We start from the raw sequence: 23817 nt of genomic DNA, 5'->3' as shown, positions 1-23817 counted from the left end.
GCTTCTTTTTTGACTACTTGCAGTATTTTCTCCTTTTGTTGGGGATTCTAGAATTTGACTAATGATTGTCCAAAGAGTTTTATTCTAGGATGTCTTTCTGGAGGTATTCTGTGCATGATTTCAAGGACTGTATTGTTTTCTTGATGTAGTATATCAGGAAAGGTTTCCATGATCATATCCTGAAAGATATTTTCCAGGGCCTTTTTTAGATCTAGGCTGACAAAAATTATCTTTCCTGAATCTAGTTTCCAGGTCATTTTCTTTCCTAAAAAGTATTTTTCATTTTATTTTCAAATTTTCAGGATTTTGATTTTCTTTGTTGGAATCTTTGATTTTTCTCATAGAATCATTAGTTTCCATTTGTCCAATTGTAATTTTAGGGGTTATATTTTCTTCAGTTAGCTTCTGTGCTTCCTTTTCCTACTGGTAAATTTTACTTTTAATTGAGTTGTGTCCCTTTTCCTTTTGGACAATTTTACATTTGATGAGTTGCATTCTTTTATTTTCTTATTTTTTCTTTAGTTTTTTATTTATTTACATATTACTAAAATCATCTTGCTGTAAGAGTAAACATAATCACCCCTCCTCGCTCAAAAATAAAAACTTTGTGAGAAATAAAGTGAAAGAGAAAAAAATGTGCATCACTCTGTATTCTGATAACATCAGCTCAATCTCTGGGGTGGTTTGCATTCCTTATCATAAATTCATCAGAGAAGTTACTTCCACATTTTTCCACAGTTTATGTTGCTGTTTACAATTCTCTGCATCCATTTCTCCCCACTACCAATTATTAATATTTTCTCTCCCCTTTCACTCTGTCCCATTTCAAAAGTGTGCTGTGGGATAGCTGACTGGCACAGTGGATAGAGCACTGGCACTGGGGCTAAGAGGCCCCACCTCAGAGACCAAGCACCCATCCTGCCCCATGATGCTGGACATGCCATCCAATTCCACCACCTTGCAAAAAGTAAAAAAAAAAAAATGTATTATATGTATATAATATAGTCATTATATCTCACTATTATCTCCCATGATCTACCCTCTCTTCTCTCCCCTACATCCCCCCCTTTCCCCTTGTCACCTTTCTCCCATCCCCTTTCTCTCTTTTTTCTTCTAGACTACATGTCTTTTTACATTGTTTGCAAATTTCCTTTCTGAGTCATTTCCTATGAAAATGAAGGCTCCCTCAATCCCCCTTACCTTCCCCAAATTCTATAGTACTACAAAAGCCATTTCTTGACTCTTTTACATGAAATATCTTAGTCTGCTCTACATCTCCTTTCCAGTTGGGGTCTCTGCTGACCTGAAACAAAGTAAGGAAAGAGTTAAAAATTTACGTGACTGAAGACTGAATAATAAACAAAGAGACAGGACTACAACAAGATGGAAAGGAGAGTCTGATTCATTGAGCCATGCACAAGCTTACATATTGCAAAAAATCACAAGGTCCCTTCTTTATCTAATCCCCTGAGAACAATGAGTACTTCGCTTGTTCCCAGGCCAAGTTGTATGTCTTGTTATAGCAAGTGTGTCATAACCGCATAACTGCTTATCTTCCAGGAATATTGCATCCTAAAAAGTAGCTACTTAAGCTTCCTGGGATGCAGAACCAAACCAAGAAAAGAGCAGACTCCTTCACCAAGAGGGTTTATTCGACCATCATGTTCAGAGACCCACTAACCTGTGGTCCTCAACATCTCCCCATTTCTTTTGTTGAAGCTTAAGGAGATGCAATTTGATTCCAATGGAACTCATGGCCTAGTTCTAGAAATGACAACATAGAGGAATAGAGCAATAAGCAAGGAGTACAAATATGATCAGAGGCATCGGGGTAAAACAAGAGTGTAATGCTGATGTATAGGAATCATTTCTTTTAAGGAATTCCAGAGATTCTTAGCAATTTCATTTTCATTCATGTTATTTAAAGAAGCACTATTAATTTCCCCAATGATATTATCCAATGCTTGTATCCAATCCAAAGTTACAGAGCTATTTCCAAATGCTCCAGGAATTTTTTTTTAATTTTATCCCAATCATATTTTACTGGAGTAACACAAAGAGGTACATATCTATCATCATATTTCATATTTAATCTTTGGTATTATTCTAGGAGTTATTTTGCTTGCTTCACTTTTAGCTTCTACCACTTCAGTAGCAGTATCAGTCACATCTTTGCAGCTGGGAATAAAAACTGCTGAATTTGTTATAGAATTGGGAAAAAAAATCTATCTAAAACATTTCAGCAACAAGATAGAATTAATAGGGACCTCCTTGTGATGATTGACAATGTCAAGAAAGTAATACTTGAAGAAGGGAATGAACACAATGTTTTAACAGGTAAGAAGGTAAAAGGAACATGTATTAGTATAAGAATATGTCTGTTAGTAACTAAAATATTATTTATATGCTGAACAATTTCACAATCCATATATGAGAGATTCAAAATTTTCCCTGATTGTTTGTTTTTGGTGATGACATTCCCTACCAGGAACCCATAATTCTTAGGGAGACACACCATGATACTATTCTGTGTTGTTTCATTGGTGTGTATGGGCCCCATATAATCATGATGAAGGATGATGTTTCCAGCAGCAGAAAACATTTTCCAGATATGTTGTTGACATTTGTGGATTTGTGTAGTCTATATGGGTTTTACCCAACCCCTGAGTACAGACTCATTTTCTACCCAAGTCCCAATGAGTGTAGAAATCGTGGAGTTTGTGCCCTTTGCTATCTAACTCATTTCTTACCATAACTCATATTCCTGGGTACAGGTGCAATGGCATTCAAATATTAGGGGTACCTATTTATCAATATGCAAAATGCAATATTTAAACAAAGTGTGAGTGGTAGATGACTAGTCTGTGTGTGATTGCTGACCATGAGGTTAGGACTGTTCATAGTCAGATTAAAAGTAAATAGTCCCATAGGTTTTGAAGATATGTCCTGCCTGAAGTAACTAAATTAGGAACATTTAGTAAGGAAATACATGGATCAGGAACCAACTCAACTGGGGAAAGCATATTGGGAGACTGGTGGATAGACCTTTATAATCGACCCCAAGAGGGACAACTATTTTCTAAAGAGGGTCCAAATAAGGGCTCCAGCACCTTTGAGTCAATCATTACTATGGGTACTGAAAGGATCCTCCCACATGACTAATAAGCCCAAAGAGTTTCCATTCCTGAGCCATCTTAGTCATCATTGTCATATATAAGAGTAGCAAATATAGTTTCAGGTTTGCTGGATCATTTGTGCATTTTGGTCTCCTGTGTGTCCTTGCAGTGTTTTCTCTGCCTCCACTGTAACTTATAGACTTCGGAGGTGCTCAGTACAAGTGAATAGCTTTCTGTGGGATCCATACTGCTGATTCTCCTTTACCTGAGGAAACAAACAATTTCTCATTCCCATGTTACTACTTTTCCTGATCCATGGCAGGCATTAGGGGACAGATTTTTCAATGTAACATATTTGTTCCCAGGACCTTTTTGTTTTGATTCATAGGTTTGTTTCTTGTTCTTTACTCTTAGTTTTTTAACTTTGAAGTGCTGTTCAGTCAGCATGACTCCTGAAGCATTACATGAAAAAAAAATTTAAAATATTAAACTTGTCGGTATTATCCCCTGAGCTCCCCCTTTCTTTTATTTTTTGGGGAGTCTTCATATTCTTATGTGTTCCTAAATTCAATTACATGTATTTTCAGGTTACTTTATACAGAGGATATATTATATTATAGAATTATCCAATTTGAAGACACAACTAACATTCATATAGCAAGTGCTTTCATATCAAACCTTTCCTCTTACAGAGTCTATTAGTCTTTTAATCAATTTACTGCCAAATATTACAAAAGTGGCAGTCTAATGCAATTGTCAAATTATTGCAACATCACTTAAACACATATCTCAATTTCATGTATATTGCCTTTACTCCCAAGAATTTTGTAACACATAAAAATTTTTAAGAGCAGGTGTTGCCAAAAATCCCTTTTTATAATTTCAAAATTTTCCTTATACTTCTCTTAAATTCTAAAAGTCATGGTCAAAATAACCTTAAATCATTTTCTTTTCAAACCCCCAAAAGTTTCCAAATTTTTTATCTTTATCAGTGCAAAACTTCTCAATGCTCTCACTTATCTATCCTCACTGTCCAACATTTCTTAACATTAGAGCATTTTATGTTCTGGAAACTGGAGGTTCCCCTCAATTTGATATCTTAAAGTAATGTGTACTAATTCCTTACCTTTACTGTTTATCATTACTCACCCCTGATTTTATTTTCATTGATTATAGCATCACTTCCCAAGGTTCCCAAAATCACAAAATCAATCCTTTTACTTTTACAGTGTCAAACCTGCTCAAACCTTCTATTTTCATGCTTTAATCAATTTCCATACTTTCAAAAACCCCAGTTGTCTCTATATGCTTTTGCATTATTTCTTGCAACCCTTTATTCTTTTCTGTTAGTTCTTATGCTGTTAGTTCACAGCTTTTATGATTCCACTTTCACAATACATCTTTCATACAAAGGTTTTAATTTTAAACACATCTAGATTTCAACTGGTATAACTAGTGAGAAGGCAAATATCCACTTAAAAACTTCTCACAGCCTAATAAGAATATCCCATGTCCCCTTCTTTAGAAAGAATAAGCCAAATAACTTTTCTCATGGGGGCAGGTCCAAAATCTTTTCTGGGAGCTCTTCAATCTCTGTAATAACTAACATTATCAAAATATATCCTAATAAACTCCTGAAGTTATAATGTTACCAAATTATGCTGGTAAAAAAATTAGCTATTTAATTTCCCCTTTTCTGGCATTTCTTGCCATTTATATACCTTAAAATATATCCAATTCTCTTGTCTTTCTGGAAATTACTCTCCCCAAACTTTCTCAAAATAAGATAGCATTTGTTTCTATGTTTTCTTTAATTAACATATTTGGCAATATGTACTTTTTCCTGATTCTTTTAATTCCAAAAAGAAATTCCCCTTTTAGTGCTTAGAGTACTAAGTTTTCATGAAAAAAAAATTTTCTTAATAAATTTTGTTTCAGTTATCTTCAAGGTTGAGAGCTAAAAGCCACAACTGTAAGCTGGCAAGCAGTGGAGAGGAGGAAGGGTAGGGGGAAGCATTCTGGTAGCATAGAATCACAGCAAAGAAGCAGGGAAAATAAAAACTCAGTAGTATTTAACCATTTTCTGTATTTTCCGTTTTCCTGTCTTGCATAGTCATCACAGCTGCATGAAACGTATAAGAACATCCATCCATGTTCCTTCTAACATATTCATCAATGTCTGAATCCTTTGAAAGGGTGAGAAAAGTATGTTTATAATCATTTGTGCAGCTCTCTAAAGCCAATTGTTTGATTTTTATATCTAAGGCAGGACCTGTTCCTGTAAACCTCAATGGCCTCTAGGAGCTGAGAAAAAACATCTGTAAAACTTTTTGAACTATTTTATATAATTATCACTAATTATTGTTTCTTATGTTTAGTAATAACTATTTTTTGTTTCTCTTTTTTTTTTGTTATTTTGAGTTAGGAATAACTATTGCCTTCCAGGCAGCAAAAGCATATTGCTCAAAAGTCTGATAAACTTTGAAAACACAACTGAAACTAAAATAATTAACATTTAACTCAAAAATTGTAACTATTTCAGAACTGAATTACACACACACACACACACACACACACACACACAAACACGAGTTTAGATACTAACACAAGCATAGAAAAAACTCTTTTGTACAAAGATCAAATGTGCCAGAGTAAGATTGGCTGGCACCAGAATCTCAGAATATAGAAACATTTTTCACCTCTCCAGGCAAGTGGAGAGATGTAAAACATCATATTGGTGTTTAAATACACCCATAGAAACACAGACACACATATATTTATAGTTTAACCAATTCACCACTAGATTTATCAATCAATCTGCTCACAGGGACTTCTGTTATCTATTTTGTTTTGACTTTTCCACTCTAGTGTGGAGGGCTGCATGCTAAGTTTAGTCTCTTAGTTACAACCTCCTGTGTCCTCTTTTTATCTGACTCTGAGGCCAATTCTCTTGACTTCCCTCCTCCTCCTTCTACCTGCAGCCCTTCATTGAATCTAGAGACTTCTCTGTAGTATGCAGGGTCCACTAGGCATAGTTTTATAACATTATATAACTGGAAACAATGAAGAGGGAAATTGTCAACTCCTACTGACAAGAAATATTCTGAGGGCTGTTCCCCAAACTCCTTCCACTTTTCTGGATTGAAAGTTCACTCCTTGATAGCCAGGGGGATGTGACCTCCATCAAATCTAGGAATTATTTTTATTTGATTTCTTGTGACCATAAGTGCTCAGTGTTTCATTAATCTCAAAAGGACTTCCTCATATATCTCTTGACTGGCCTGCTTAATTTGAACTTGCCCCATATTTGTTCCTAACTTGCTTGGGAGGAATGTGAAAGTAATTGTAAAGTGTATCGTCCAAACCTTCCATTTATCTGATCTTGAGATTCCTAGTTGTCATCTGGAACAAGGGGGACTTTCTAGCAAAAATCACAAGGTCTTTTCTTTATCTAATCCCTTGAGAACATTGAGTTCTTCCCTTGTTCCCAGGAACTTTGCCTGCTAGAAAGTAACTACTTAAGCTTCCTGGGATGGAGAATCAAACCAGACAAAGAGCAGACTCCTTCCAACAAGAGGATTTATTCAACCATCATGGTCAGAGACCCCCTCCCCTATGGTCCTCAACACCTTTCTTCCAGTGTTTTCTTTTCACCCATTGACTCCATTTTTAAAATATATATTATACATTCAAATTCAACTCTCGTCTTTGTCTCAACTAAAAAAACTCCTTCTAAATGCTCTAAATAAGGAGAAGTTTCATATGAGTATTATTTGTATCATCTTCCAATGCAGGAATACACACAGTTCACCATCATTAAATCCTTCATATTCTACCCTTATCATCCACTCTCCATGCTTCAGCTGATACTACCTGTACTGGAAGATCAAACTTTCTGTTCAGCTCTGGTCATTTCAAGAGGAATATTTAAAATTCTCCTCTTTCATTGAAAGTCCATCTTTTTCCCTGGAAATGAATGTTCAGTTTTGCTGGTTAGTTGATTCATGTTTTCATTCCAAGCTCTTCGGTCTTCCAGAATATTAATTTGGACTTGAACTTTAATTTGAATTTGTCCCATATTTTTTACTAACTTCATCAGGAGGAAAGTGAAAGTAACCTAAAGCGGATCATCTCTTTGTCATAACTTCCTGTGTCCTCTTTTTATCTGGCCTACAAGATCTTAATGTGGATGCTACTAAATCTTATGTAATCCTGAGTAGCTCCAGGAAATTTGAATTATTTGTTGCGTTACTTGTAGGATTTTGTCTTTGACTTGGGAGTTCTGGAACTTGGCTAGAATTCTCCTGGGGTTATTTTTTTGTATCTCTTTCAGGAGGAGATCAGGGGAGTCTCTCAATTTCTATTTTGCCCTCTGCTTCTAGAATATCAGGGCAATTTTCCTGTAGAAATTCTTTATAAATAAAGTCAAGGGGTGGCTAGGTGCCACAGTGGACAAAACGCTGGCCCTGGAGTCAGGAGTACATGAATTCAAATCAAGCCTCAAACACTTAATAATTACATAGTTGTGTGGCCTTGGGCAAGTTACTTAACCCCATTGCCTTGCAAAAAAAGAAAAATGGAAGTCAAGGTTCTTTTCCTGATCATGACTTTCAGGTAGGTCAATAATTTTAAAATTGTCTGTTCTGCATCTGTTTTCCAGATCCATTGTTTTTTCAATGAGATATTTCATGTTTTCTTCCACTTTTTCATCCTTTTGATATTGCTTTATTGTGTCTTGATTCCTCGCAAAGTTATCAGCTTCCTTTAGCACAATTCTACATTTTAAGGATTTGTTTTCCTCAGAGAGCTTTCTTATCTCCTATTGCATCTGGCCAATTCTGCTTTTGAAGGTATTTTTCTCCTCAATAACTTTTTGTACTGCTTTTTCCATTTGACCTAAACTAGTTTTAAATGTGTTGTTTTCTTCAGAATTATTTTTGGATCTCCTTGACTAAGCTGTTGAATTGGTTTTCATGGTTTTCCTGTATCTCCCTCATTTCTCTTCCAAATCTTTCCTCTACTTTCCTTACTTGATTTTCAAAATAATTTTTGAGCTCTGAAATAGCCTGAGACCAACTTCTATATTTCTTGGAGGATTTAGATGTTAGAAATTGGAACTTTCTCATCTTCTGAGTGTATGTTTTGGTCCTCCATGTGACCAGTGTAATTGTCTATGGTCAGGTTCCTTTTGTTTTGTTAACTCATTTCCTCAAACTTTGCCTGGCTTTAGGGTGCTACCCAAGCATTTGAGTGACACCTCCTACAAGGACCTCAGTTACTTCAAGGTCTTATGAGAGGCATTGATTGCTCTTCTGCCTGTCCTCTGATTTGTGGATGGCAATGGGTAACTCCAAATGTGACCAGGGTCTGAATATGGACAGACCAATAGAGCCATGTCCCAGAGTCAGAGAAAACACCTCCCCCTCACCTTGCAGGGCTGAACACTCTGGGAGCAGCTGCTGGGTGGTTCATTGCTTTCATTTTCTGGAATCTTGATTGTACTGAGGGCCACAGCTATTCTGATGGCTGTGGCTACTCTTAGGGCTACTCTGGCCCCCAGTCATTCAGGCAGAGGTTTATGCTCTGCTATTCAAAGTTTTTCTTGGTGTTCCCTGTGTTGCCAGGTCAGGAAACTGGTTCTGCTGCCAGGCACATTAATACAGGCTGTGCTGCCACTGCTTCCACCCCCATGGAACAGAGTTTTCCCATGATCTTCCAGGCAGCCTTGGGCTGGATCATTGCTCCACTGTATGTCTCTATGGATTCTGTCTCCTGAAAATATAGTTAGAGCCATTAATTTTAATGTTTTTGTAATATTTTGGAGAGAGCTCCTAGGAATGGCTGTTCTCATGCCACCATCTTTTCTCCACCCCCTGATGAGTTGCATTCTTTTTCCAGTTGGTAATTTTTGCTTTTAAAGGAATTAATTCTCTTGGAAAACTTTTTATAATTCTGCATATTGCTTTTTTTTTCCATTTCTCTCTTCCTCACTTTTTTTAGGTGTTTTTTTTTGCAAGGCGAATGGGGTTAAGTGGCTTGCCTAAGGCCACACAGCTAGGTAATTATTATCTGAGACAGGATTTGAACCCAGGTGCTCCTGGCTCCAGGGCCAGTGTTTTATCCACTATGCCACCTAGCCACTGCCTTGCTTTTTTATTTTTAAAATGTTTAAGCTCACAATTGAGGTTTTAGAATTGAATCCAATTCATAAATTTTGATGAGACTTTCTATGTAAGTAATTTTCACTGCTTTCTTCTTCTGAGATGGCAATTTAGTCATCATTATCTGGATAGTAGCTTTCTTTGTTTGTCATCCTTCTTTTTTCTTATCTTGTTAATTGAGCTTCCTTGGGGTCTAGGGAGTAGAGTCCCAAGACTGTGCTGGAGCTGACTTCTTGCTTACCTGACTTCTTGTTGCTTATGCAATATAGGCAATGCAGAGGGTTATTTCTTTTTTTGTCTAAGCTTTATCTATGCAGTAGTTTACTCCCTACTCAGCCCTATCTTTTCTCACAGCATTTTCCAGGGCTCAGACATTGTCTAAGGTCAGGACTTTCCCTGTTGATCTGCTTTCAAACTTCAAGAACTAGGCTGTTATCTAACTCCTAGGATCTGAGCTATACTATGGCTAGAAGCTTCCTGGTGGATTTTCTTCTCTCTCACCTAGGGCTGGGCTCTACTTCCCATTTTCCCCTGAAGAGCTTCACTGAAGATCATTCATGATGTTTATGGTTGTGAAATTGTTTTGTGCTAGTAGTTTCATTTAATGTTGCACAGGAAAAAAGCCCTAGCAGTATATTAGCTTCACGCCACTATCATGGCTCTGGTCTAGAAGTCCACACAATATTGTTTTAATAATACTTGTTCCCTACCTGGAGAAACAGAGGAGGAAAGGCAACCATTCCTACTCTAACCAGCTATACTAGAGAGCAACACAGTAGCAGCAACAAGTCAAAAGACTTGAAAATTAATTTGTTAAAATGATCATATGAACAAATGTTATTTGGGTATAGAATCTATTCAGTTCTCTAAATTTATTACTATTCATAATGGCCTTCAAAATTTGAAACTTTGAATTGTGAGCTTCCTTTTTCCATGAATTTCAGGGTTTTTTTAGTTTTTTTTTTTTTTTTTGCAAGGCAAATGGGGTTAAGTGGCTTGCCCAAGGCCACACAGCTAGGTAATTATTAAGTGTTTGGGACCATATTTGAACCCAGGTACTCCTGACTCCAGGGCCAGTGCTTTATCCACTGCGCCACCTAGCCACCCCTTGGTCACACATTTTAGATTCTTTTCAAGTTAAAATAAATTTTCTGCTAACATTTACCATGCAGTAACCCAAATAAAAAGAGGCTGACCACTATGAGTAAATGAGATTTTTTTTCATTTCTTTTCATCTTGATGCCAAAAGAGATGAGGCAAATAATTTTTTTTTTCATTTTTCATTCGATTTGGCTCTAAAAGAGAGATAAACATTTTCCCCAAGAGTCTTTGATGGTGAAACACTGGGCTCTAAAAGAAATTTTCTTTTTCTTCTTGCATCTCCAAATTAGAAAGGAAAACTGTAATGTACCCTAATAGGGAGATGCCAGTATTTAAGGCCAATAAATATCCTAATTATTCAACTGACATCTTGCCTTTCACATAAAATTTTCAGAAAATGTCAATACTAGAAAAATGTCAGGGAATGTGACAATTTATCTTAGAATAGTCAATGCCTCAATATTGAAATTGATTTAATATTCTGCCTTTCCTGTGCATTTAACAACATAAAGTTACTTCAGCAACTGCAGTCAAATTATATTAAGTGATGTGAACTGGGTGAAATTGTTTATGATGAACTCCATTGTCCAATTTCTTTCCATATGCATATTAGTGTAGGGAGTTAGGATTGAGAGAAAGAAGTACATAAAAGAAAATTTTTAAAAGGAAAAGTGGTGTTCATCATATTCTTGAAGGTTTTTTTTTGGTTGGGGATAGAATTATCCTATGTAAAAAGGGTTCCCCTAAGTCTGAATTGCTAAGAGGAGCTGTATCCATCAAGCTTGATCAACTCACAATGTTGATGTTATGTATAGAACATTTTCTTAGTTCTGCTCCCTTCACTCAGTATCAGATCCTGTAATTCATTCCATACTTCTCTAGAGTTTGACCACTTATTGTTTCTTATAGAATGATAGTAATCTATAATATAGACAACCATTGCCCAGTTAATCGACTTCTCTTGAATTTCCAATTCTTTGTCACTACAAAAAAGAGCTGTTATGGATATTGTGGTACAAGTGGGATTTTTCCCATTTTTGTCATCTCTTACAGATATACATCTATTATTGGCATTTCTGGGTCTTTTATTTTATTAGAGGTTTATTGCTCTTTGGGCTTAGTTCTATATTGGTCTGCAGAATGGTTAGATCGGTACACAACTCCACAAGTAAAGCATTAATTTCCTAATCTTATCACCACCTCTCCAATATTGATCATTTCCCCCTTTTTGTCACCTTAGCCAACATGTGAAATGATGCCTCATAGTTGTTTTAATTTGCGTTTCTCTAATCAATAATGATTTGGATCATTTTTGAATGGTTTTATATATCTTTAATATCTTCACTTGAAGCTGTCTATTCATATCCTTTGACCATTTATTCATTGGGGAATGACTTGAACCCTTATAAATTTAATGTAATTTTCTATATATACATTAGAAATTAGACCTCTATCAGAAATATTAGCAGTGAAGATGTTTCTCAGTTTTTTACTTTTCTTCTAATTTTCATAGAATTGATTTTATTGGTGCAATTTAATATAAACAAAATCATTCATTTTGCGATCTACTCATTTTTGTTTGGTCAAAAATTTGTCCCCTTTCCATAGATCTAATAATTTATTGGTCTAATAATTTATTTATGATGTTATACTTTATATCTAAATCCTGTACCCATTTTGATCTTATTTTGGTATTGGATGTGAGATATGAGTTAATGCCAAGATTTTGCTATGCTATTTTCCAGTTTTCCCAAAGCATTTTGTCAAATACTCAGTTCTTTTCCCAGAAGTTAATGTATTTGGGTTTGTCAAATAGTAGATCACTGGTGGTCATTTATATTAGTTTCTTTTGAAACTATCTTAATCCACTGATGCATTACTCTCTTTCTCTTTCTTAACCAATACCAGGCAATTTTGATGACTGCTGCTTTATAATATAGTTTTATATCTCATAGTGCTGGGCCACCCTCCTTCTTCTGTTGATGTACATTTATTTTGTTTTTGCAATCAATGGTTTAAGTGATTTGTCCAACATCACTCAGCTAGATAATTTTTAAATAACTGAGTTAAGATTTGAATTCAGGTTCTTCTGACTCAAGAGCTACTATTCTATCCATTGTGCCACATAGCTATTCCATTCCTTGATATTCTTCACCTTTTGTTGCTCCAGAATAGTTTTGTTACTTTGTTTCTGCTTTCAAAAAATCATTATTTTGATTAGTATGACACTGAATAAGCATTATAATTTGACTAGAATCCCCATTTTAATTTTATTAAATTGATTTAACCACGAGCAATTGACATTTTTCGAATTGGTTAGATCTGACTTTATTTGGGGGGAAAAGTGCTTTGTAATTATATTCATAAATTCTCTGGGTTTGGCTTAGAATGCAGACTCTCAAGTAATTAATCTTGCCTACTGTTAGTTTCTATCTCTTGCTGTTGGACTTTTGTTGCTTTTATATTAAAGAAAACATTCCTTCAGGATCTGATGAGCATTTTATAAAAATTTTCTCTTATGTATCTCTTTCCCTTAATCTTAATTCTTCATACTGGAAATTATTATTCTGTAGAAATGTTTATCAATAATATGTATGTACAATTTTAAATGACTATTCATCCCTCAGGGGAAGGGAGTGGGAAAGGAAGATTGGAAGAAAATTTTATAACTGAAAAATATATGTGTAGATATGGATAAAAAAAATTAAAAAATCTATTCAAAAGAAGATATTTTATGCAATGGAGATAAACACAGAGTGTTTTCAGTAAGATCAAGGGTGAATCAAGGATGTCTATTATCACCATTACTATTCAGCATAGTATTGGTAGTGTAAGCTTTAATAATAAGAGAAGAAAAAGAAATTGACATAATCAATGAGGAGGCAAAGCTTTCACTCTTTGTAGATAATTTGAAGGTGTACTATAAGAATGCAAGAAAATAATCCAAAAAAATACTTGAATCAAATTCAGCAAAGCAGTAGGATATGAAATAAACTCACCTATGAATGTCCATCAATGGCGGAATGGCTGAAAAAAATTGTGGCCTATGTACATTATGGAACACTATTGTTGCATTAGAAATTAGAGAGATGGGAATTCAGAGAAGCTTGGAAGGATTTGCCTGAACTGAAGCTGAGTGAGTTGAGAAGACCCAGAAGAATCTTGTACACCATAAAAGCATCATGGGGTTGATGATCAATCTTAATGAACTTCCTCATTTCATCAGGGCAACAATCAGAGAAAATTTTAATGTATCTACAATAGAGAATACCATTGTGTCAAAAGAAAGAATTGTTAAGTTTAAACAAAAATCAAAACTTTAATTTAAAAATAGGTATCATGTAATTTTGCTCTCTGTTATATTTTATTTTTTCCTTAAGTATATGATTTCTCTCTCAACAGATTCAATTTTGATCAATATATAGCATGGAAGCAAGGTAAAGACTACAAGATTGCCTTCTGTGTGAGTTGGGGGTAGGGAAACGAGATTAGGAGAAAATTAGAAAAATTAAAAAAAATAAGCTAACAGAAATCATCAGCAAACAAGATAAATGGACAGCAGAACTGATGGGAAAACAAATTTATTTGCATAAGTTTGGCAAAGCAGCTCTTAATTAGGGAATTAATTTCCATCTCATTTGTTGTTCATTAGTTCACCTTTTCTTTTTTGACACTGGCAATTTGATTATCTTCTGTCAATTTTTAAATCATATCATCCAAAGACTTCTCTGTTTATTGGTTTTTTTCATAAAACCAACTCTTAGTTTTATTTTTTAGATTAATTCTTTTCTTGAATCAATTTTATTTATCTCTGTCTTGATTTTTCAGAATTTCTAATTTGGTATTTTATTAGTGATCTTTAATTTGTTCTTTTTCTAGCATTTTTAGTAACCTACCCAGTTCATTGATCCCTTCTTTTTCTATTTCATATATAAGAGGTATAAATTTCATCTTAAATATAAATATAAATTTATGTCTAAATTAATATAATTAGTTATAAATTTCCTCTTAAATATAAAGATAGAAAATTTCCTCTCAAAGCTGCTTTGGCTGCATCCCATAATTTTCATTATGATGTCTCTTTGTTATCATTTTCTTGGATAAAATAATTATTATTTCTATTATTTGCTATTTGATGCACTAATTGTTTAAATTTTGTTATTTAGTTTCCAATCAATTTTTGGTTCATTTTTCCCTGACCCTTTATTACATGTAATTTTTACTGCATCATGGCCTGACAAGTGTATATTTATTATTTCTGCCTTTCCACATTTGATTATAAGGTTTTTGTGCCCTAGTACACAGTCTATTTTTTTTTTGGACAAGTGCCATGTACTGCCAAGGAAAGCTATATTCTTTTCTATCTCCATTAAATTTTCTTGACAGTTCTCTCATATCTAAGTTTTCTAAGATTTCATTCACCTTAACTTCCTTCTTGTTTATTTTATGTCTAGATTTATCTAGTTGTGGCAGAGGGAGATTGAGGTCCCAATGATTAATGGTTTGCTGTCTATATATCCTTTACTGATCTTTGGGTATTTGGATGCTATACCACTAGATGCATGCATATTTAATTATGATAAAACTTCAATAGTCATAGTTCCTTTGTTTCCTTCCTTATCTTTTTAATTTAATAAGATTGGTTTTGCTTTTGCTGATCTGAGTTCATGATTGGTACACCTGATTTGTTTGGGGTTTTTTTTGCTTCAGTTTAAGTATATTGTTTTAACTTTACCCTGTGTTACTCTGTGCTTCAAATATGTTTTTGGTATAAACAACTTATTGGAACATTCTGCTTTTTAATCCATTATGCTGTCTGCTTCCATTTTATGGGAGATTTCATCCCATTCACATTTACAGTTGTTTACTAATTCTGTATTTTCCACCATGATATCTTTCCCTATTTATATTTTCCTCTTATTCTTCCTCATCAAAGTTTTACTCCCTTTCAACTTTCTTTTTAAAATATAACTATCAGGTTTTTTTTTTTCATTTATACTTTTGCTTTGCCTTTTATCAGTTCCCTTTCCCAGGAGAGTGGGATAGATTTTTAAACTCACCACTTGTATGATCTGTAATATATATATATATAAAAAGGACACAGTTACTATATTATATTTCTAAAGAAAAAGTCAGTGGTTTGAGTTTTCAGTTAAAAGGGAAAAAAGAAAGAATAATTTCATTTTTCAACTGAAATTTGATACCTTTTTTAAAATGGATTTTCTAATAGTGACTTTTCCCTTTGAGAATATGACCTAATTTCACAGAATTTTAGGGGAACTAAGTTCAGAGATCCTCTAGTCAAATCCAAAAGTAATAGTGACATTCTGACAAAGGATCATCCTGGCTCCTCTTCTGTTCACTGTTTTCTGATCTGAGATTTTAAAATCTATTAGAAACATGAAACATTGTCAATGTCCTAAGCACATAACTCACCCCATCACACCATCATGTTCATGCATACACATGCATGCACACACACACACACACACACACACACACTGTTTCATCTCATTATCAGATATCAAGCTTCATTGTCTCATTTAGAATCTTGCTTGGTCTACATACTAATCAGAATTCAATACAATATTATTTCATTAAAGGCCTATGATTCTGATTCTACTATATGATCTCAAAAGTTTCTTCACTTCTTATCACCTAAATGGAATGGAAAAGGAGAATTCTGACAAGGAAAATCTTTTATAATACTGATTGCCCTTAACTATCTAAGGACAAGAATAATAACTTCCTCTTAGACAAAGTTAAAGAAAAGTTTTCCATACACCAATTCCTTTCAGAGTCCTGGCAATTTAAAACATTTGGAGAAGTGCTATTTTTTCCCTGTGAGTTAAAAAAATAACTGAAGGCTATAATAGTATATTTCAGTATCTCTTCAAATTTTGTGAGTTTGAATAGTTAGGAATCTGCCTCCTATTGATGAAGGAGAAATATTTCTCTGGCCTTTCCTGCAGTATTTATTTTCTGTATTTTGGCATTTTTTTGCATACCTCTGATTTCCTCCCCATAGTTCAGTCTCTTTTCAAATGTATATTCACTAAGTTAATAGAAAACAGCTTCAGCTCCTTCCCCTTACTCCTCCTCATCAGTATGACATTTAGCCTTCTAATGCATGATTCCAGGCAAGTCCAGGTGGGTTACTTCTTGACCCCCTTCATGTGACTTCTCCCTGCTCAGGAGGTGGGCTAGACTTGCTATAAATGCTCTGTCCACCCTTTCTCCATGCTAAATCTACATTGACCTAAGGCCAGGACCACCTTGTGGCTGTATTTTGTTCCTACTTCTTATCTCTCCAACCCAGCTTGTAGCTATTTCGTTTTTTTTTTTACTTAAAATTACTACCTTCTTAAAAAAACTTGTTTTCTTTACCTTGCTAAAACACTTAACCTTTGAACATTTCACAGTAACCTCTGAATTAAAATTTATGTCTTTTCACAACCTCTGGGTCAGATAGTCTTTGTGATTTCTTCAAGATAAAAGCAATTGAATGCATGCCCCCTCTCCTGAGCCATTCTCCCATGTTCACTATGATATTGCTCTTATTTTGAATACAATAATCAGTTGAACCATAGCAGCGCTGTTACAGTATTTATCATGGAGAAGTATTAAATCTGTCTGGGAGATCTCAAGGAATTCTTTGGCTCTGTGTGTGTGTGTGTGTGTGTGTGTGTGTGTGTGTGTGTGTGTGTGTGCAAGCACGCACGTGTGTGTATACATGCATGTATAAGCCTATTAATATTTATATATTTATACACATGTGTGTCACATGTATATTTATGTGTATATTATTTAATATCTTAGCATAAAATATTTATTTAAAGCTCTTCATTAAAGTATTTCAACAAGGGTTGAAGTTCTTTTTTTAATTTCAATTTATTTTTTTATTATAGATATTATTTGAGTTTTACATTTTTACCCCAATCTTGCTTCCCTCCCTCCTCCCCCCACAAAATTCACTCTGTCAGTCTTTACATTGTTTCCATGTTGTACCTTGATCCCAATTGGGTGTGATGAAAGAGAAATCATATCTTTAAAGAGAAGTCTAAGAGGTAACAAGATTAGACAATAAGCAATCTGTTTTTTTTCCCCTTAAATTAAAGGGAATAGTCCTTGCACTTTGTTCAAACTCCACAGCTCCTTATCTGGATACAGATGGTACTCTCCTCTGCAGACAGCCCAAAATTGGGCTGATGGAATGAGCAAGTCCTTCAAGCTTGAACATCACTAGCATGTTGCTGTTATGGTGTACAGTGTTTTTCTGGTTCTGCTCATTACACTCAGCATCAGTTCATGCAAATCCCTCCAGGTTTCCCTGAAATCTCGTCCCTCCTGGTTTCTAATAGAACAATAGTGTTCCATGACATACATATACCACAGTTTGCTAAGCCTTTCCCCAATTGAAGGACATTTACTGGATTTCCACTTCTTTGCCACCACAAACAGGGCTGCTATAAATATTTTTGTACAAGTATTGTTTTTACCCTTTTTCCTCATCTCTTCAGGGTATAGACCCAGTAGTGGTATTGCTGGGTCAAAGTGTATGTACATTTTTGTTGACCTTTGGGCATAGCTCCAAATAGCTCTCCAGAAGGGTTGGATTAGTTCACAGCTCCACCAATACTGTAATAATGTCCCAGATTTCCCACATCCCTTCCAACAATGATCTTTATCCTTCCTGGTCATACTGGCCAATCTGAGAGGTGTGAGGTGGTACCTCAGAGAAGCTTTAATTTGCATTTCTCTAATAATTAATGATTTAGAGCATTTTTTCATATGGCTATGGAATACTTTGATCTCCTCATCTATAAATTGCCTTTGCATATCCATTGACCATTTGTCAATTGGGGAATGGCTTTTTGTTTTAAAAATATGACTCAGTTCTCTGTATATTTTAGAAATGAGTCCTTTGTCAGAATCATTAGTTGTAAAGATCATTTCCCAATTTACTACAATTCTTTTGATCTTGGTTACATTGTTTTTATTTGTGCAAAAGCTTTTTAATTTAATGTAATCAAAGTCATCTAATTCATTTTTGGTGATGTTGTCCTACTCTTCCTTAGTCATAAACTGTTCCCCTTTCCATAGATCTGACAGGTAGACTAGTCCATGATGTTCTAATTTTCTTATAGTATTGTTTTTTTTTATGTCTATGTCCTATAAACATTTGGATCTTATCTTGGTAAAAGGTGTGAGGTGTTGGTCTAATCTAAGTTTCTTCCATACTAACTTCCAATTTTCCCAGCAATTTTTATCAAAGAGGGAGTTTTTATCCCAATGGCCAGACTCTTTGTGTTTATCAAACAGCAGATTGATATAATCATTTGATGCTTTTACACCTAGTCTATTCCACTGGTCCACCAATCTATTTCTTAGCCAATACCAAACAGTTTTGATTACTGATGCTTTATAATACAATTTTAGATCTGGTAGGGCTAAACCACCTTCCTTTGCACTTTTTTTCATTAAGCTCCTGGCAATTCTTGACTTTTTATTTCTCCATATGAATTTACTTACAATTTTTTCTAACTTGTTAAAGTAATTTTTTGGAATTTTGATTGGTAGGGCACTAAACAGATAGTTTAATTTTGGTAGAATTGTCATTTTTATTATATTAGCTCTACCTATCCATGAGCAGTTGATATTTGCCCAGTTATTTAAATCTAATTTAATTTGTGTGAGAAATGTTTTATAATTGTTTTCAAAAAGATTCTGAGTCTGTCTTGGCAAATAGACTCCCAAATATTTTATATTGTCTGAGGTTACTTTGAATGGGATTTCTCTTTCTAGCTCTTCCTGCTATTTCTTGCTAGACATATATAGAAAACTTGAAGATCTATGAGGGTTTATTTTATAACCTACAACTTTGCTAAAAATTGCTAATTGTTTCCAGTAGTTTTTTAGATGATTTCTTGGGATTCTCTAGGTAGACCATCATGTCATCTGCAAAGAGTGAGAGTTTTGTCTCTTCCTTCCCAATTCTAATTCCTTAAATTTCTTTTTCTTCTCTAATTGCTGATGCTAACATTTAATACAATATTGAATAATTGTGGTGATAATGGGCATCCTTTTTTCACCCCTGTGAATGGCTCTGTACAATGAATATACTGCTTGTTGATGGTTTCAGATAGATAGTGCTCATTATTCTAAGGAACAGATCATTTATTCCTACACACTGTAGTGTTTTTAGTAGGAATGGAAGCTGTATTTTGTTAAAAGCTTTTTCAGCATCTATTGATATGATCATATTATTTCTGATAGGTTTGTTGTTGATATAATTGAGTATACTAACAGTTTTCCTAATATTGAGCCAACCCTGCATTCCTGGAATAAATCCTACTTGATCATAATGTATTATCCTAGTGATGACTAGTTGTAATCATTGTGCTAAGATTTTATTTAGGATTTTTGCATCTATATTCATCAGGGAAATAGGTTTATAATTTTCTTTCTCTGTTTTAACTCTTCCTGGTTTAGGTAACGGTACCATATTGGTTTCATAGAAAGAGTTAGGCAGAGTTCCATTTTCTCTATTTTTCCAAAGAGTTTATATAGGATTGGAACCAATAGTTCCTTAAATGTTTGGTGGAATTCACTTGTGAATCCGTCAGGCCCTGGAGATTTTTGGGGGGGGGGGAGTTCAGTAATGGCTTGTTGAATTTCTTTTTCTGAGATAGGGTTGTTTAGGTATTTAAACTCTTCTTCATTTAAGCTAGGCAACTTATATTTTTGTAAATATTTATCCTTTTCACTTAGATTATCAAATTTATTGGCATAGAGTTGGGCAAAATAATTTAGAATTATTACTTTAATTTCCTCCTCATTGGTGGTGAGTTCACCTTTTTCATTTATCATACTAGCAATTTGGTTTTCTTCTTTCTTTTTTTTAATCAAATTGACCAGAGGTTCATCAATTTGATTTGTTTTTTCATAATAACAACTTTTGGTTTTATTTATTAATTCAATAGTTTTTTTGCTTTCAATTTTATTAATTTCTCCTTTAATTTTTAGAATTTCTAATTTGGTACTTAATTGGGGATTTTTGATTTGTGCTTTCTCTAATTTTTTTAGTTGCGTGTTCAGTTCATTGATTTCCTCTTTCTCCAATTTATTCATATAAGCATTTAGAGCTATAATATACCCCCTGAGAGTTGCTTTGAATGAATCCCATAGGTTTTGGTATGTTGTTTCATTATTATCATTATCACGGATAAAATGGTTAATTCTTTCTATAATTTGTTTTTTGGTCCACTCATTTTTTAAAATGAGGTTATTCAGTTTTCAATTTGTGCTGGGTCTATATCTCCTTGGCCCAGTATTGAATATGACTCTTATTGCTTTGTGGTCTGAGAAAGATGTATTCACTATTTCTGCCTTTCTGCTGTTGATCATTAGGTTTTTATGTCCTAGTACATGGTTAGTTTTTGTATAAGTTCCATGTACTGCACAGAAGAAGGGATATTCCTTTCTATCCCAATTCAGTTTCCTCCCTAAGTCTACCAAATCTAATTTTTCTAACAATCTATTTCCCTCCTTAATTTCTTTCTTGTTTGTTTTATTATTCGGTTTATCTAGATCTGATAGCGGGAGGTTGAGGTCTCCCACTAGTAGGGTTTTGCTTTCTATGTCTTCCTGTAATTCTTTCAGCTTCTCCTCTAAGAATTTGGGTGCTGTCCCACTGGATGCATATATATTCAATATTGAAATGACTTTATTGTCTATGGTACCTTTTAGGAGGATAAAGTTTCCTTCCTTATCTCTTTTAACACTATTTATTTTTGCTGCTGCTTTGTCTGAGATAAGGATTTCTACCCCTGCATTTTTTACCTCAGCTGAAGCAAAATATATTTTGCTCCAGCCTTTTACCTTTACTCTATGTGTATCTCTCTGCTTCAAATGAGTTTCTTGTTAGCAGCATATTGTAGGATTCTGGTTTTTAATCCACCTGCTATTTGCTTATGTTTTAAGAGAGAATTCATCCCATTCACATTCAAGATCATGATTACTATTTCTTTATTGCCCTCCATGCTATCTTCCCTCTGTTTGTATTTTTCCCCCTTTCACCCCTTTTATCCATATTCCCCAGTCTTTTGTTTCTGTAAACCACCCCTTCAGTGTGTTTGCCCTCCTATATCATGCCCTCCCCTTTCTTTCCCCTTTCCTTTTTTCACTTTTCCCTTCCCTTCCTTTTGTTATTTCCCCTTATTTCCCCCACTTCCCTTACCGTTCTCTGTCTCCCCTCCCCTTTTCCCCTTTTAATACTTGAAAGGTTAGATGTTTTATAAATTAACTGAGTATGTGTAGGTTGACTTTAAGCCAAGTCTGATGAGAAGAATATTCAGGTGTTTCTCCTCTGCTCCCTTCTTCCCCACTATTACCATAGGTTTTTTTGTACCTCTTAGTGTAATGAGATTTACCCCATTAAATGCCCTCCCTCCTCCCATCTATTTTCTGTCCCCCTTTTTAGGGCAGTAGTGTTTTTTTTAGATCATTCTATCTAAGTCATAGAAAATTATCCTCCCTCTGGGCCCAGACTCACCCTTCTGAATTCAGCCACAGCTCCTGCTGGAGAAAATCCAGAGGTAGATAATTTTTTCTCTTGGCTTTTCTTTCTGGGTTTTTTTGCTTTGGATTTCTTTTAAGAGGTTTGTTTCATGTGATAGATGGGGAAGAGATCAGGAGACTTTAGAATTGTGCCTGTCTTCTCTCTGCCATCTTGCCGGATGTCCCAAGGGATGAAGTTCTAAAATTAAAATCTTTATTTTTCCTACAAGGAAAAAGGAGTTTAAAATTCAGTAGTTCAAATTTTGTTATGTTATAAAATATAAATAACTTAGAAAAGGACTTCAATAAAATAAAAATGCTAGAAAAGATAAAAAAGCTTGTTAATTTTATAACTACTAAATATTAATAAAATATTATTATTATCAATAATTCTAAAAACCTCTTACATATAGGATTATATGGTTACATTTTGCCATATACCTGAGTAACTTCTAAGGACATATGCAAAAATATAAGAAAGATATAACACTTTTAAATCTAAGAAAATAAAAGAACATAACTATGGAGAGAAGAAGAATTATTTAACAAAGGTTAGGAAAAAGATGAAATTGTCAATTTTAGTTACAGGAAATTGAAAAGATTTGTAAGAACAAAATCTATCCAGGTAGGATAAAGGAAAAAATTGTTTACTGAGGGGGAAAACATTTTATAGCAGATGTTAATGGCAAAGAACTAAATTTAAGACTGATAGAAGATTAGCACTATTAGTTAAGATAAAGAACTATTCTCCAACTTTTAATGATTCAACAAATTTGAACGTAGTTCTGAAAGAACTGGAAATATTGATAACCATTTGAAAAGTTTCTACAAAAATTATGTGAATGTATTTCAAGATAATTGTGAAATTCTGTCTTACAGAAATGACAAAAAAATGTTTGTGCTTTCAATACAGAGGAACATCAAAACATATATGTCTTAGTCAAACTAATCTATAAGAAAACAAATACATTCAGAAAATAATAAAATACCCTGCCCAGAGACTCCTTCAGATAGCTTTATTACTCAAGAAGGTCAAATGCAGAAATAAAGTTCTTGTGTATACCTACATCAGCAATAAAAATATAAAAATAACAAAAAAACAATTATATGTGCATAGATATTTATCCACACAAACTAAAATATTTATAACACATTTTCAATTTTTTTAGAAAACTCCTTGAAATAAATACTTGATTGATATTTGGAAAATTTATAAATATATGCGATACATAGATATTATGTAATATTATGTAACTATAACAAATGAAGACAATGAGGATTTCAGAAACATAAGTACAATAAATTTTTTTAAAAAGCAGGGATATAAGAAAGTTGGCATGTGCTATTCATCCCTGAAAAATAGGATGGATTCATGTCTCTGATAATGAGAAAAAAAATCTTGATAGAAATAGTTAGTAGGTCAATAATAAGGATTGTGATTTAAGAAAGAAATTACTTGCTAGGTGTAGACCCCAAATTCTCATTAAACAAGAAAATGGGGGAATTGTGAGGAATATGTAAGTATTTGGGTCCCATAAGAATGTGATGTAAAATTGTTAGTTTAAATTACAATGACTGTGGTCTATTTGTACTGGTGTCTTTGGGCATGCAATTGTAAAACAAAAGACTTACCTCAACCTGATCAAAATCTGAGATTAAATCAGATCTCCCCCACCTAGTTCTGAGTTAGCCTAGGTTCTTCCCCTTTTGTACATACTCAAGGAGATTACTGTTCTCTCTTCTGTGAAGGGTAGGGAAATGTATGTAACCTCAACCAATGTTTATTTTGAAGGGGGAGGAACTGACCTTTCAAAATGCATATAAGATATAGCATTTCCAAGATTTGGGATCCTTCTTTCCATTATAGCCAGGTGGTCCTT

This window comes from Macrotis lagotis, chromosome 3 (genome assembly GCF_037893015.1).
Source record: "Macrotis lagotis isolate mMagLag1 chromosome 3, bilby.v1.9.chrom.fasta, whole genome shotgun sequence".
Lineage (NCBI taxonomy): Eukaryota > Metazoa > Chordata > Mammalia > Peramelemorphia > Peramelidae > Macrotis > Macrotis lagotis.
Note: the sequence above shows the minus strand (reverse complement) of the source record.